The sequence below is a fragment of the Chlorocebus sabaeus genome, chromosome 10, assembly GCF_047675955.1.
Source record: "Chlorocebus sabaeus isolate Y175 chromosome 10, mChlSab1.0.hap1, whole genome shotgun sequence".
NCBI classification, from domain to species: domain Eukaryota; kingdom Metazoa; phylum Chordata; class Mammalia; order Primates; family Cercopithecidae; genus Chlorocebus; species Chlorocebus sabaeus.
In genome coordinates, this window is record NC_132913.1 from 104,135,300 (window position 1) to 104,148,568 (window position 13,269).

Here is a 13,269-nt window from a genome sequence, read left to right on the forward strand (position 1 = left end):
TTGACTGTATGCTGGTGTCTGTTTCCATGTCCGTGTGTGTGCTTGGGGGACAGGTACTGTAGGATGGCCAGTAATGGCTGGTGAGCTAAATTTTTTTTTAAAAGAAGAAAAACTGAATTTCTCCACTAAAGGTCTGGAGAAGAGGATTTAATCAGGGGGTTTCTGTACTCATGATGAGGAGGCGACCACTTTCCTTCAGCTACGTTGGCCAGGGAGGTTCTCTCTCTCTTTCTCTCTCTCTCTCTCTCTCTCTGTGTGTGTGTGTGTGTGTGTTGTATACCTGCAAGAATGGACATTCATACATTTTAAGAGTAGTGAGTTGCAGAGATGGACACTTTGGAGGAAATCTAAGTCTGAAAACCTTACATGGTGGCCTAAAGTGTCCTTGTGTGTGGGGTTCTTAGAGGGAAGAAAGGTGGATTGGAGTGACACTTCCCTGTCTGTCATTTTGCAGAGGTATTTCTATTGGGCAGGGCCACATCCCGGAGGGAGTGGGTGGCAGAGTAGCAGGAGGAGACCTTGTGATAGGTTAGTTGGTGCTTGTAGGCACATCCCAGGAATATGAGCTGATAGGGCCACAAGACCTGCTGGGAAGAAGTCCTGAGCAGGAACCGAATCATGCCACTAGAACCTCTTTCTTTAGTAAAATGAAAGAAAACTAAGGCCTCGAAAAAACGAAGGTGGTGTTTTTAGCTTTTTTTTTTTGAAATTGACATGAGTGGGCCATGAACTTCATAGGCAAGTCAGAGAGAAATGACCAATGTCACTGCGCCTGCTGGGTGGACTTGGGGTGGGCTGTTACACTTTTCACACTGTGCTTCCTCCCTTGAGAAGGATTCTAACTCTCCTTTGGAGAAGGGGCTGCATTTCATGAAGTTTGCCACTAGACTGCACCCTTATCTATGATAAGAATTCTTTCTGGACGACTGCTTTTAAGAAAATATTTTTCCTTGCTTGTTCAGTTCAGGAGCATCTCACTTTATGCGGTTAACACCCCCAGATCCTGATCTCTCTTCTCACTTATCTATTTGCCGAAAGGCACATTTTAAAACAAGGCTAACGTTTAAAGTTATGTCTTTGCCTGTATTGCCAAAGGGGATTTAGATGGTGGCTGGGAGAGGGAGAATTGTGTGTAATGATTAAAACAAAAAATAGCAGCAAGGCTCATCTTAATTTCTTCTTTTCTCTGTCTGGGGGTTTGGTAAGGTGTAGGAACAAATCAATATTCAAAACTTTGATGGAAATATTTTAGAAGTGAGCCAGGTCATGTGTTATTTTCTCATTTGTGTCAAGTTCAGACTACAAGAGTGGCAGCAGAATGTGTGCAATACGTTCTCTTCCCTGCTCCTATTTCTTTCTGCACACCCTTAGCAGCTCAGCCTGCCCCAGGCACACTGGTAGCTTTTAAGATGATTGGGGGAAATTGTGGTACCCCTTCCAAAGAAACATGAGTTGCCTCATTCTAGCCACCCTGAGTTCTGAGAGAGATGGCCTCTAGTGACACCTCTTTTTGTGTAGCCGACTTCCAATGGCTGGATAATACAATATGTGAAGACAGGTAAAAGGAGTGGGGATCATTCACAGAAAAGATAAAAAGGGTAGAGAGAAGGGAGGAGGAGAATGTGGTGGGAGCTGGACCCTGGGGCAGAGCAGTACAGGGGCCATGGAGAGAAATTACTCTCTGAGACTATAAATGTTAAGCAGCCTTTTTAATTTATTATTATACTTTAAGTTCCGGGGTACATGTGCGCAACGTGCAGGTTTGTTATGTATGTGTACATGTGCCATGTTGGTGTGCTAAGCAGCCATTCTTTATCTCCACTTAGAAATGGGCTTATGTTATGAGGGATTCAGAGACTGGAGCTGTTGTCCAAGAGACCCTGGGATAGGCTTCCCAAGAGGGCATAAGAGAATTCTCAGCCTGGGATTGTCTGTAGTAATTTCATCCAAAGATGGAGGACTGGCCAGATGGGTTTTGCTTCTGAGTCCATAATTAACATATTACAGTGGAGTGGGAAGGTGTTGGTGTTGTTACTGCGGGATATGGGATTATGGAGGATGCCTATGAGCCTTACTTGATTCCATTTTCCCCTCCCCTCCATTCTGGAGGTCTAGATCTGTTCACAATCACCTTTAGAAAATTGCTTCTAGGAAAAAAAAAAGTTTGCATCAACCAGGTTAATTGGGAGGGGATCATTAATTCCTGCCATATACCAATGTTCCCTTCCTAAAGACCCCCTTTGCTGCCAGCTTGCTTTTGCTCTCATGGGCTTCCCAACTCTGGCATAGACTAGCTTCTATACCTGTTAACTGTATCTTTTTCGGGGAAGTAGTATTTAAATATCAACCACTTGTGTCCCGTTTCCCCGGAGATCACCCCTCCTCTTTCCTTTAAAAGATTAACTGCTTATCAAAACCAACTTTCAAGAAATGCGGCCAAGTGAAAGATTCATGCTCTTTTATCTGGATAACTTTTCAAAGTATGGATAGTGTTTTTATTTTATAAAGCTTCGGATTCCTTACCTGTGGTCATTTTCTGTGAGTTTCTAAGTGATTTTCAAGGATGATGCCTGATAACACAGTTTGGGAAAGCTAGACTTTTTAGTAGGACACAAAGTATTATGGATTCTGCGGGTCAGAATGGAAAAACGTTAGCTAAGGATCTTCATTCTCTTTTCTGCGTCACTCCCACCACTCTCAGGCTTATTTGTATAATTTATTCAATTTTTAAAGACCTCATGACATTGACTTCAGTCTCTCCAAGAGGCCAGCATACATCAAGAATACTAATGCTGTGGCCATGTTGTGCTGGTCTCAAACTAAGGCACAGTGATGTTCAATAAAGAAAGTAACCCGTTGTTCAGGTCCTTGCCTAGATCTGGGAGGTTCAGCAAGACAGGTCTGCGTAGAAGAGCAGCATGAGGCAGCTTTGTTGTAGTGATACTGCTGAAGGCTAGGTGGCAGGATAGATACATCGTTAGAAACATGCCTCCTTTCATGAAGGGAAAGAAGCAGATACTGGTAGAAGTGTTTAACAATGGGGATGGGGGAGCGGGGAAAGAAAAAGCATGGATGGAGGGACATGTACGGACACCCTGTGGGTCCACTTACAGGCCAGCCCAGCATCGGCACTGCACTGTTGCCCCAACAGCACCAGGCCAGCCTCAGGTGCAAAACCCTCTGTGTCCCACCGGATGCTATGTTCGTGATTACTTTTCTTTGGAGAAAAGGTATGGCCAGGGTAGGAACTTGATGACTTTGGGTTCATCAAAGGGTGTATGTCCTAAACCTTCTCTGAGGAATAATCAGAAGTGATCTTCAGCCACAATTCATAAAAATTCCCCCTGTTTAAAAAAAGGTAATTATGGCATATTTCAAACATTCAAAGAACAGAAGATAATACAGCATGTGCCCTCTACTCTCTATGCTTATTTAACACATGTTCACTTTTTGCCATTGTTGTTGAAGATTTGTTGTTGTTGTTGTTGAGATGGAGTCTTGCTCTGTCTCCCAGGCTGGAGTGCAGTGGCACGATCTTGGTTCACTGCTACCTCCACCTCCCAGGTTCAGGTATTCTCCTGCCTCAACCTCCCTAGTAGTTGGGACTACAGGTGAGCACCACTGTGCCTGGCTAATTTTTGTAGTTTTAGTAGAGACAGGGTTTCACCATGTTGGCCAGGCTGGTCTTGAAATCCTAACTTTGTGATTCACCCACCTTGGCCTCCCAAAGTGCTGGGATTACAGCCGTGAGCCACCGCGCCTAAGCAAAGATTTTGTTAGGAGTGGGACAGGTCACAGCTCACCTCCCATGCATGCCATCCCTGCATCTTCTTCCCTGGACAGAAGTAGCCACTATCCTGAAATAGTTCTGTATCCTTTCTGCACAACATTTTTCTAGGTTTTATGTGTAGTTTCTCATAGAGCAGAATTACAGTGATTTTTGAGGGTGAAACCACGTGCTACTTTAGAGTTAATTTTGTAGTGGTGCTTGCAGTGGTGGCAATTTAACTAGAGTCTAAATTGACCCTGAGGCTGGCTGTTAAAGGAGCTGGAGCCAGCTGTGACGCAGAGTGATTTATATCCTGATGTGAGCTGCATATAAGTTAATAGCTGCACGAATTGATGTTTAGGAGGCTTCTGGAGCAGTTCCAGACAGATAGGGCAGAGCAGGGCAGGCTCCATAAATACTGTTTCTGGTTGGAGCCCTTCTGTCTTCTTGGATCATGGGATCTGGCATGTTCCTACAATGGACCGCTCAGAAGTTGCTTCAATTTTGGAAAATGAGATTAACCCGGAAAAGTGATCTGTTGTGACTTAGAGACAGTGTTGGTAGCTCCAGATCTAGGTGGGAGAGAGAGAGGGTAGGTAGAAAAAATGGAATCACATGGAAAAAGAAGAGAGGGAGAGTGTTAATTACTTGAAGCAGGTTTAATATGATTCACATGAACCGTGAAAAGGCCAAGTAAAATCACAGTGCATGGTTAGCAGCTGAGATTTCACACAGTTCAGGAGGGAGAAGTGGTAAGAGCTAGCTTACCACTATTAGTGCAGAGGGTAAATTTGTGTGAATTAGGAAAAGACCGTCCTCAAGATACTTTACTTCTATCCATCAGAATATTGTTATAAAATACAGATTCTGTGAGGACAGGAAACTTTGCTGCCTCTTCCAGGAAATTGTCATGATGAATGTACTATGTTTGCTCTATGAATAGCACCACTTAACTGGGGCCCTTGCTGTGCAGTACACAATCTGCACAGCTCTATGCAATGGCCCTGGTTGGAAGAGCTGAACTTCGTACCTAAACTTATCAGGAAACACTGCTTTTCTACTAGTGTGGAAAGCATGGGTCCAGTGACATGATTTGATCCATTACTGGGGCTAAGGGATAGTCCTGAAATGTTTAAAGCAGCTGCCTCTGGCCGTGTTCCCAGCTGGGTCAATCTAAACCCTTCTTTCCTTAGAGAAATCAAGGTTTTCCATGCCCCCACACCTTTGCACAAACTGTTCATTCTGACAGGCACACTTTTCTTCTTCACTGCTAACTGGTGAGCTGCTAATAGTCATTAAAGACCTAGATGAAATTGCATTTACTTTGGAGGATTTTGCTGACTGTCATGTGTGATTTCCTAAGTGCATCTTGCTGGCGCCCCTGGGATCCTCTGTGTCTTCTTCGTAAAATAGTGGGGAATATATTGTCTACTCTACAGGGTTGTTGTGGGCCTTGAGTGAGGCAGTCCCTGTAAATCTTGTTAGTGCTTAATCAGTATTACCTGCTATAGTCCCATCTTCCCTACTAAACTGACAGGCTTGAAGCATCCCAGATTTTATTCATCTTGGTTTTCCTCCTCTCCTTAGTATAGCTCCTAGCACAGAAGGCACTTAATACGTTATTTTTAATTGGAAAACACTGAGTGTGGTGGCTCTCGCCTATTAGCAGTTTGAGAGGCCGAGGTGGGGAGATCACTTGAGGCCATGAGTTCAAGACCAGCCTGGGCAATATGGCAAAACCCTGTTTCTACAAAAAATACAAAAATTAACTGGGCATGGTAGCCTATGTCTGTAGTCCCAACTGCTCAGGAGGCTGAACTGGGAGGATCACCCGAGCCTAGGGAGGCCAAGGCTGCAGTGAGCCATGATTGCACCACTGCACTACATCTTGGGTGACAGAGTTTGATCCTGTCTTAAAAAAACAGAAAGAAAAACATTTAACACCCGTGAATTATTCCAGCATCTTCTAAAATCTTCCTAAACACCTGAGTTTATCTTTGCATCATTATGCCTGACTGTTGGTAATGTCTATGTTGTTGTGTTTCTATTATGTTCTTTTATATACTAGTCTGGTCAATCCTGTATATTGCAAATGTAACTTATAAACATTAACAAAAATTCCAATAGACCCCTATTGTTGGACTTAAAATATGTTAATTGTAATGTAACTTAAATATGTACAAACATTTTAAGGTGTATGCTCTGTATGCTAACCTGTAAAATGCAACTAATATGTAAATAAACCCAACTAAAGTTACAAACTCAACAAAGCGCAAATGACAACGTTAATTTGTGTGTTGATTGGTGTTTGGTTGATGTTTTGCTGAAAATAAATCACTACTCATGTTGTGATTATGGTTTAACTGTGACAGTGCAAGTTTTTTTGAGCTTGGCATACACATATGATATTCTTTCTGGTGATTTAATCCTCCCACTACTCCTTTCTTGTTTTTTTAAACAACAGTGGAGTCACGTCTTGCATAGTGGTTAGTTTTAAAGTCATCTTGAAATACAAAAATTGAATATAATCAAGATTCCCCATGAAAAGTCCTTAAATTACTTACAAAACACAATGGTACTGCCAAACCCTCACTTTTTGTAACATGGCACCGTGTTACCCAGCCTTCACTCAGCTTCCACACATCATCTCAGGAACATGTGTGCTTCTGCTCTTCAGCCCATCAGCAAATGACATTGAAAGTGGTGTTACTTGGCTTCTATGCCTTAGAAAATGAAAAAAGTCTTCTAGAACTGAATTAGGTGGCCATCCAGATGAACTAAAATGTGTTTATTTTCAAGATTATTAGCAAAATGACACATACACACATATATTGCAAAACAACTAGCATAGAATATATCTCTAGATCACTCCAGTTTGAGAAATACTGGTGTACTCCTTCACTGTCTTTTTCACTCTCATCCAAGATGGCTCTGTACTCAAGGAGAGCATAAATGGTATTCAGTGGCTGCTTCTTTGGTCCAGGCCCAAGGAGTTACCTCCTCATCAATACAAGGAACACAGACGCTCGACCATGAACCGAAAGCTGGGTTCACAGTTTCATAGACTCTTGAGCTGACTAGAGCTCCAGGAAGCTGATCTGCAGAGATTCTGTTCCAACTCTTGGTCTGCTGGCAAGACTGTGAAGTCACTCAGTTTAACTAGGCAATTATTGGGTTTAAAATAGACTCAGGACTTATCCTCTGAGAGCTTCTTTCTAAGCCAGACACACTTGACCAGCTGGGACAAAAAATCTACACACAACCAAATGACAAATCTTGGGCAAAACCACACATTAAATATAAACAACATGAACAGTCTCCAATATTACGGCTCGTGTGTGTATGTGTGATGGGGGGTACATTGGAAGCTACATACAGAGATGTCATGGGACCAGGAGAGTTGGCTACCAATTTGTTGCTGAATGAAGAAGGGGGAGATACTGTTTACAGCATAAACATCATGACTTAATAGGTCCTTCTCCTTGTGTAGACTTACAGCAGGTTAATGCACCAATTCGATTACCAAGCAGAGAATGAAAGCATCTTAACCACAAGTCAACCAAGAGAACATCTATTTAAAGCAAGGATTGAAAGACCAGGCTGGGAGCGGTGGCCCACGCCTGTAATCCCAACACTTTGGGAGACTGAGGCGGGTGGAATATCTGAGGTCAGGAGTTCGAGACCAGCCTGGCTAACATGGTGAAACCCTGTTTCTACTAAAAATACAAAAAAGTACCTGGGTGTGGTGGCGCATGCCTAAAATCCCAGCTACTTGGGAAGCTGAGGCAGGAGAATTGCTTGAAACTGGGAGGTGGAGATTGCAGTGAGCCAGGAGCGTGCCATTGCACTAGAGCGAAACTCTGTCTCAAAAAACAAAACAACAACAACAACAACAACACAAACTCAAAAAGACTGAGTGGACAGAGATACAGGATTTACCCAATTGGCATAGATTGAATGTGGAAGGTGCGTTTCTCTGAGGCCCAAATGTTGAATATCACTGTTTTATTTTTATTAAAGTAGCTCATCCTTGACCAAGTTGCATAACTTCTTCTGGTTCAATTTATTCTTCTGTAAAGTCGGTTAGGGTACCTATCAATGAGGTGTTGCGAGGACAAAATAAGATCATCTATGTAAATCACTTAGCACAGCACCTACTACAAAGTATATTAGTTTGCTAAAGCTGCCTTAACAAAGTACTACAAACGGAATGGCTTAAACAACAAAAACTTATTGTCTCACAGTCCTAGAGGCTAGATGTCCAAGATCAAGCTATCAACAGGGCCATGCTCCCTCTGAAGGCATCACTTCTGGAAGGATCTCTTCCAGGCCTCTCTCTCAGCTGCTGGTAGGTCCTTAGTTTGTGGCAGCATAACTTCATCTTCATATGGTGTTCTCCCTGTGTGTGTATCTGTGTCCAAATTTTCCCTTTTGAGAAGGACACTAGCCATTTTGGGTTAAGGGTCCACTCTACTCCAGTATGACCTCATCTTAACTAATTACATGTGCAAGAACCCTATTTCCAAATAAGGGCACATTTGGAGATACTGGAGGTTCAGACTTAACATATGAATTTTGGGGGTACAATTCAATCCATAACACATTCAAGTGGTAATTATTATTCATAATGTCTTTTGAAATTACCTTTCTGTATTTTTTTTTTTTTGAGATAGTCTTGCTCTTGTCACACAGGCTGGAGTGCGATGGCACCATCTTGGCTCACTGCAACCTCTGCCTCCTAGGTTAAAGCGATTCTCCCGCCTCAGAGCCTCCTGAGTAGTTGGGATTACAGGCACCTGCCACCACACCCAGCTAATTTTTGTATTTTAGGAGAGACAGGGTTTCACCATGTTGGCCAGGCTTGTTTCGATCTCCTGACTTCAGGTGATCCACCCGCCTTGGCCTCCCAAAGTGCTGGGATTACAGGCGTGAGCCACCACATCTGGCCTCTGTGAATATTTTTATAGACAAAATTTTCACATCTGCATCTCTCTCCTCATGGTTTCTCTGGGCCTTAATTATGCCTGGAGAGAAAGTGCTATGAGAGCAGGCAATTTGATGGCTGTGTTCACCACTGTGTTGCCCAGGGCCTAGAAGAGCAACCAACATATAGTAGACGCTCAAATATTTGTGAGTAAATGAATGAAGTCTATTTCTTTCCTCCTTTCCTCTTTCCATTTTTTCTTTTGATTACTCAATAGCCAGCTTCTCTTCCTTGTTCTCTTTTTTACATTGCTAAAATATAAAGGCAAAAAACCCTACAAATTTTAATTTTCTTTGTTGATAATTATTAAATCCTCCCTAATCTCTTGCTCTCTGCAGCCCGTTAGAAACCCAACCAGATGCGAAAGGGCCTGGGAGAGTAGGGGGGTATTGGGGGTGGGGAGAGATGCCTGTGTTGGAGAGAGCCAGAGTCCACTTGGGGCATTTCCTAGGGGTTGATATGGGCCAGGGCTGGGAGTCTGGAATGAATGGGACTTGATTCTACTCAATAGTCTGGGAATAAACAAGTGAGGTCAATATTGGCCCTAGAGGTTCAAAGTCAAAGTTTAAATGAGGCACCACCAGTAAAGGCCCCAAAGATTTGGTCACCTGCATCAGATGGTTTCTGGTCCGCAAACACATAGGGAGTTGTGTAAATCTTGGACTCAGGCAGAACCCGGAATATGAAATACAGGGAGAAAATGCTCTGTGTTCTACAAATCCTGAGATAAACGGTCATACACTAAGCTCTGCCGTGGTCTCTGGACCACATCCCCTACTCCCCCGAAACAGAAGTGACTACAAACTGAAGGCACACTAATCATTACTGATTAACTGTCATCATCTGTGTACATATGAATTTATCCACCTACCTACCTATTTCTCACCGCTATAAAACAGAGGTTACATATGCACACAGCCCTGGAAAGAAACAGGAAGGATGCCAGCTGGCTGGGAACTGGGAGACATGGGTTTAAGAGGGACAGTTGCAATTCACTTTTTGCCTAGTGTCACCATGTGGGACTCTGAAAACAGCATTGGCTCACCCTCCCCCACCTTATTTTTTCCCAAAAATTTGACTGGTTATTTGATTATATTAACACAAATTTTTCATTGTAGAAAATTTCAAACAGCCACAAAAGATGGCTCTCCTATCACTCCACGGCCACCCTGCCCTATATACGCAGCTCCATCTACTCCCCTCATTTCCATTGACTAGATGTTAAAATAGAATGAAAACATGGCCCTTCAGTCCAGGCACAGTATTATGTTTATGGGGCATCTTTCTTCTTATACCCTGAACACTCACCTGCATTTCCTGACTAGTAAGTAGGGAGGGGGATGATTCCTCTCTCTATTAGAGAAGAAAATTTGGTGATCTATAAAAGTGAGCGTTTGGGGAAAGTGGGTCAGTGGAGGATGCAGGTGAGGTTCCAGAGTCTGGACATACAGGAGGATGGGCTGGGGGGCAGATGATCTGGGCAGAGGAAGCAGTGAAGCAAGAGGTGGAGAGGGCACATCCAGGTGAAGTGTCTTGAGTATAGGGGAGCCCACAGGACTGGAACAAGTGGGGCTGGTGGTACCTATCTGGGGATCATCCACAAAATCGTGGCAACATGAACATGACCTCCCATGATGAATCACTGTGCAGAAGAGAGCACCTGGTCTGAGCTTAGGAGAAGAGCCCGAGTTATTGCTAGAGAGGAACAGAGGAACAGAGAAAGAACAGTCTGGAAATAAAAGGAGCAACTGAAGCATCAGTCTCTGCCTTCTTGAACTAGGAATGCTCTAAGGGAAAGACAAAAATCACCATAATAACACCATTAGCCAACTTTCATAGAAGGTTTCTTACATGCGAGCCACCTGACACGCATTATTTCACTTAATCTTCACTACAACCTAATAAGGGAAAACACATTTATTAACGTCACTTTATAACTGAGGAACTAGAGGCACTGAATGGCTTAAACAAGCCCAAGACCACACAGCTACTAGGTAGAAGAGCTGGGCTATGAGCTCAGGAACTTTGAGCTGGCAGTCTCTACACTTAACCATGCTAACCTGCCTGCCTGAGCAAGCCATGGTTGGTTTCGCATGGTGAAGAACCACCAATGAAGCCTGAATTAAGGGAAAGGGTGGTGGGTTGCCAAGAGTAGAAGTCAATGAGAGCCACCACATGGAGTCATCAGTACAGACCAACTAGTCTAAGAGATTATTCTTAGAAGAGAGAAGAGAGAGGTGGTGGCTAGATCGATGACTGTGATGGTTAACTTACGTGTCAACTTAACTGGGTTAAGGGACACCCAGACAGCTGGTAAAACATTATTTCTGGGTATGTTTGTGAGGATGTTTCTGGAACAGATTGGCATTTCAGTCAGTGAACTGAGTGAAGTAGATTCACCCTTACCAACATGGGCTGGCATCAGCCAATTCATTGAGGGCCCAAATAGAAAAAAAAAAGGCAAGGAAGATTGGGCGAACTGGCCTGTCTTTTCCTGAGCTGGGACATCCATTTTCTCCTGCCCTTGGACATCAGAGCTCCTGGTTCAAAGTTCCCCTGAGTCTCACCCCCAATCCCCTCCAATTCTCAGGCCTTTGGGCTAGGAGTTACACCAGAGGCTCTGCTTGTTCTTAGGCCTTTGGACTCAAACTGAATTACACTACTGGCTTTCCTAGGCTTCATAATTGCATGAACCAATCCAAGAAAAAATCTCCTTTTGCACCACTGCACTCCAGCCTTGGTGATGAGTGAGACTCCATCTCAAAAAAAAAAAAAAAAAAAAAAAAAAAAAAAAATTCTCCTTTTAGCTATGTTTCTATGTATTTCTGTATGTATCTGTTTATCTATGTATTAGTCATCAATCCATCCACCCATCCATTCATCCATCCATCCATCCATCCATCCATCCATCCATCCATCCATCCATCCAACCATTCAACCATTCATCTATCCTATTGGTTTTGCTTCTCTGGAGAACTCTGACTGATACAATGGCCCTAGGAAAACCCTGGTTTTCTGCAAAATAGAGAGGGAAGTGGAGAAACTGGTGACAAGGGAGACAAGAGACGAAGGCAGGGAGTGGACATAGGAAGAGAGCTGGAACAGATACTTTTTGGTGTGGGTGGAGGGGCTTGGTTTCTGTACAGGCGTGAAGGCAGAGAAGTGATTCCAGAAAGGAAGGAGGGATGAAGGGCACCTGTTTGATTTGATCATGGTGAAGGAAGTCAAGAGCTTGTCATCATGTCAAGGTGAGAAGAGACTGGAACCTATGGAGAGAAATGAGTGTGTGAAACAGCTGGGATAAACTAGGTAGGATGGCAGACTCTTGAGATTGTCAAGAAGTTGCTTAGCCTGAGTCCTAGAGAAGTGTGCATTTATATTTCTCGAGTTTTCTTGGTAGTGGCTCAACTTGACCACAGAGGCCAGCATTGCAGAAATCGGTTAAGGCAGATAGAGGCCTGGAAATCAGATCAAACTTGCTCCTCAGTGCCTTCTCCCTCCCTCTGCCAGCTCTGTGCCTGGCATGGAGGATGGGAAAGAAGAGAGGTGGTTTGGAAGCAGGAGGCAGGGAGCCCACATCCCTGCCTTACCCTACCTCCTGCCACCACCTGGGCAGCACTGCAGTGAGCTCAAGGATGAGGAGGCTGACTCAGGTGACTGAGAGTCTCCTCTCAGAGCAAGTTGCTGTCCAGATCCAGGGCTGGCCAAGCCATCTCTCCAACCAGATTTCAGAGAGAGAGGTGGCTGGCGGGAGCATGCTGATCTCACACGTCTCAGTACACTCCTTTCCCACCAGCTTCTGGGAGGTGTGAGGCATGCTTAGGAGTTCTATGCTTTCAGCCTCACTCTTTACCAGGATGGCCATTTATGCCTAAGGTTCAGATTCTCAGAGTGGTCCCTGTCCCCAGAGTAAGAACTACTTGCCCTACCTCCTGCCACCACCCAGGTAGCACTGCAGTCAGTTTCGGAGTAAGGAGGTCGACTCAGGTGGCCCAATTCAGAGCAGGCACCCAACTACTTTAGAGCGAATTTCCCCCTGAACTCCTGGGGTAGTAGCCAGTGCCCCCAACTCCTAACCCAAGTCCAAATTCCCAGCAGGCCCAGAGAAACATGAGTAAAGCTGCCATCTCCTTTCTAGACATACACGGATGGGGCTCTGCCACAGGCATTGGCTATAAGCAGGTTGGTTTCTCTTAGCCATACAATGTGACAGCAACAGGAAGAGAAAGGCGTGGCCCAGTTAAAGCCCATGGGGGAATGTGAGCAGGATCAATGCTAGTTGAGAAGTCTGGGGTACCTTTTTAGTAACAGCTTTATTGAAGTACAATTATTCACACACCACACAATTCAACCATTTAAAGTGTATAATTCAATGATTTTTAGCATATTCATAGAACTGTACAACTATCACCACAATTAATTTAAAAATATTTTACCACCTTGAAAGAAACCCTGAGCCATTTAGCTATTACCCTATAATCTCCCCAACATCCCCTACCCCTAAGCAACTACTAAT